Source organism: Bison bison, unplaced genomic scaffold (assembly GCF_000754665.1).
Source record: "Bison bison bison isolate TAMUID 2011002044 unplaced genomic scaffold, Bison_UMD1.0 scf7180017864376, whole genome shotgun sequence".
Lineage (NCBI taxonomy): Eukaryota > Metazoa > Chordata > Mammalia > Artiodactyla > Bovidae > Bison > Bison bison.
This window is the reverse complement of record NW_011494948.1, coordinates 2,815,272-2,818,786: the sequence shown is the minus strand read 5'-3', so window position 1 is coordinate 2,818,786 and position 3,515 is coordinate 2,815,272.

Genomic DNA, 3,515 nt, shown 5'->3' with positions numbered 1-3,515 from the left:
GTTGGTCCTCCCGGCCCCCGCCCCTGGCCTCGGGCGTGGGGTTGCTCCTCCCGGCCGCGGCCCCTGGCCTCCGGCTTGGGGCCTAGGGTATCTCCTCCCAGCCACTGCCCCTGACTTTGGACACGGGGTAACTCCTCTCGTCGCTGCCCCTGACCTCGGATGCGGGGTAGCTCCTCACAGCCGTTCCTGTGCCATCGAAGTCTGGTACTCTCGGCCGCTGCCCCTGACCTCAAACGTGGGGTAACTCCTCTTGGCCGCCGCCCTTCGGGCATGGGGTCCTCCCAGCTTCTGCCCCTGACCGCGGACGTGGGGTGGCTCCTCTGGGCCTCCTGTGCTGTAGCGCGCCCGTCGCAGCCGCCTAGCGTGCCCATCGCACACTACATAAAGAGGCATGTTTTGGGGGTGGTAAATTCTGCTCTCTTTATCCACAAAGTCTAAAGTATTTACTATCAATATTTAGTCATTTACAAAAACAAAAATTGCGAAGCCCTGCTCTGTCTCCTGGTCAGTTGCTTTTTTCCTATCAAAATCAATTTCTGAACCAAGATGGCTTTGTGTTGTGGAGAATATTTTCAAATGGAAAGTTTTAAAATCTGTGAAAATTAAAGTAGCCTCATTGTCATTCAAGGAGATCCAACCAGTCCATCCTAAAGGAGATCAGTCCTGGGTGTTCACTGAAAGGACTGATGTTGAAGCTGAAACTCCAATACTTTGGCCACCTGATGTGAAGAGCTGACTCATTGGAAAAGACCCTGATGCTGGGAAAGATTGAGGGCAGGAGGAGAAGGGGATGACAGAGGATGAGATGGTTGGATGGCATCACCAACTCAGTGAACATGGGTTTGGGTAAACTCCAGGAGTTTGTGATGGACACGGAGGCCTGGAGTGCTGCGATTCATGGGGCTGCAAAGAGTCGGACACAACTGAGCGACTGAACTAAACTGAACATTGTCATTCTTCTCATACTTTTGGTAAAATTGGAGAGGATGTGTTAAACAATATAACAATTGTAAACAACAACAATAGTCAAAGGTTTTTATTGTATTTATGAAATTTAAAACAAGAACAATTGTGGTCTTTTTAAAAAATAATGTTTAACTTTTTATGTTAATAACCTATTTATTTATTTTTCCACACTTTCTTTTAATCCAAAATGATTTACCAAGTTTCTTCTAATTTAAGAGGAAGTCTTAAATTAGAATCTTTTTTAAAAGACGTTGAATTGAGACAGTTTATGAAGTATCATTATGCTGTCCATGTAGTTGATATAATGGAATGAACAACTCTCTTCCAATGAAAATAAGTGACTAAATGAATTCTTCTAAACCCCTTGCTCACATTGTGTCTGAGAGTAAACCACTAGAAAATGTTGATGAGATTTTAAAAGTTAGTTAACTCCATCAAATAAAGTCTGGCAATTCACAAACATTTTTTATAGTTATTTTATATGTGCCATATTTTTCAGTGTTGTTCACAAAATTTAGGGGAAAATCTCCACCAACTTAATTCACTAAAATGTTCATTTGTTCAGTGGGATCAGAATCACTTATGATAGGTGACTTCCTTGTATGATCATATTGTAAAACTATTGTAGTCTGTATAATTAAGAAAATATTTTCACATGGGCCAAACTATATCATGAACAACCATGATGGGAAAGCAAATCCTTCAGCTCTGATTCCATGCAAGGGTGAGTGGTTATCTTGCTGATTGATGATGATTAGGTTCCTGGAGCAAATCTGGCCGACATGCTGCTAAGTGCCAAATGCCTGAAGGCTACCTCTCTGGACACTCCTTTGCTGGCAGTTATCTTTGCATGACTTGGAAGAAGCCACAGTTGCAGCAGCGTGACTCTGGTTCAGTGGTTCAAATTAGCTGTTTTTCTTTGTTTTGATCATTGCCCTTACCTAGGCACTACCTGTTGGGGATCATAAAATGGAACATTTAAAAGAAAATAGGGGCATGTCAAGACTTCCTCTTTCTTAGTCTCCTATCTGAATGACAGGAAATAATCTATGAGACTCTCTTAAAAGTAAAAATAAATTCTTAGAAATAAAAATAAATTTATCAAAAATAACATAGCAGCTATAACCTAGATATTTGTAAAATAAATGCAATAAACCTTAGCTGTGAGATTTAGTAATCATATAAATGTCCAGGCAAATATTTAAAGGAAGGTCCTATTTGCCTGCCTTTTAAACACTGATCAGTACAATTTTGTTTTTACAGGTATTAATAGTTCATTTTGTACCATGTATGATAAGCACTAAATCAAATCAACTTCCAAAAGGTTTGTGATTTTGTTTCCACATTTTTTTTTCAAATACCAAGTATAGCCTTAAATCTTCTTGACGTATCAGATACTGTCATTATTTAATTTACATCAATTACTCAAGATAGTAGATTTAGAGAACACATTTTAAATTTCTATTAATTCTAGAATTCTGGAATAATTAAAATGGGATTTTCTATGGGTATAGTCAAGGAATAATTTCCTCCCATATAAAAGATGAAAAATAAAAGTATACCTACTTAGTCTAACTGTAGTTTAATCATATGGTTATTTAAGAATAACTGAGTGGGGTAGCATACACAAGTGACAGACATATGTCACATCTCAAGTCTTCAGCCTCACAAGTTGTTTGTAGATAAGGACATGGTTTTAATGCTTCAGAATTTTTTTAATTGAATGTTATGAAAGATAATAATTCTCTTATTAGTTTTCTGTTTTGTAAATGTCAGTCATGACAATCTTGTGTAGGCACTTTGGTTTTATCATCACCCTTTGCTCTGCTGCCTCATTAATGCATCATGAATATCTTCAGAATCCCCTTCCATCCCCATTCTTGATTTCATGGAAGGTGAGGATGCTAATCATATCTGTGCAGGTGTATTTTTGTAGATCTGCCAGCAAAATCCTTCTGCTCATTCATGAACATCATCTGTCTATAATTAATATTCTGCCTTCTTGAAGATGGGAAATTAATATCTATCTAATATCCCAAATTTCATCCAGCAATTGAATTCTCAAGCATCTATTTAAGCATGTCTTTCTGAAAAATACTGTATTATGCCTATAATATTAATTATTTGTTTGCTGAACATCATGATCATTCATTTCCTGAGCTTCTTGTTCTCTTTCTCCCTACTCTCTCTCTGTCTCTGTCTCTCTCTCTTCATTGATGTTGGCCAGTTGTTTCAAATTTCATATCAACTTCTTGGATACTCTTTGAGTTTTACGTGTTTTTCTTTTCTTTTTTATTCTTTCTAACTTACACTACTGTAAGTTTGTACAGATCATATTCCTAAGATGTGTCTTTGTTTAAGAAAGTCTTGATTACATAAATCATATTTAGAAAAAATATTTAGTTAACAGTTTATATCTGAACACTGTTTATATGTTATGAAAAATGCTTAATTACAAAGGCTGATGTATGTTTTATTTCTGTTTTTTTAAATGACCTACAGTACTTGGTAGGTGTACTAAAATTGTTTGGGGAGTGGGGTTTAGAGAC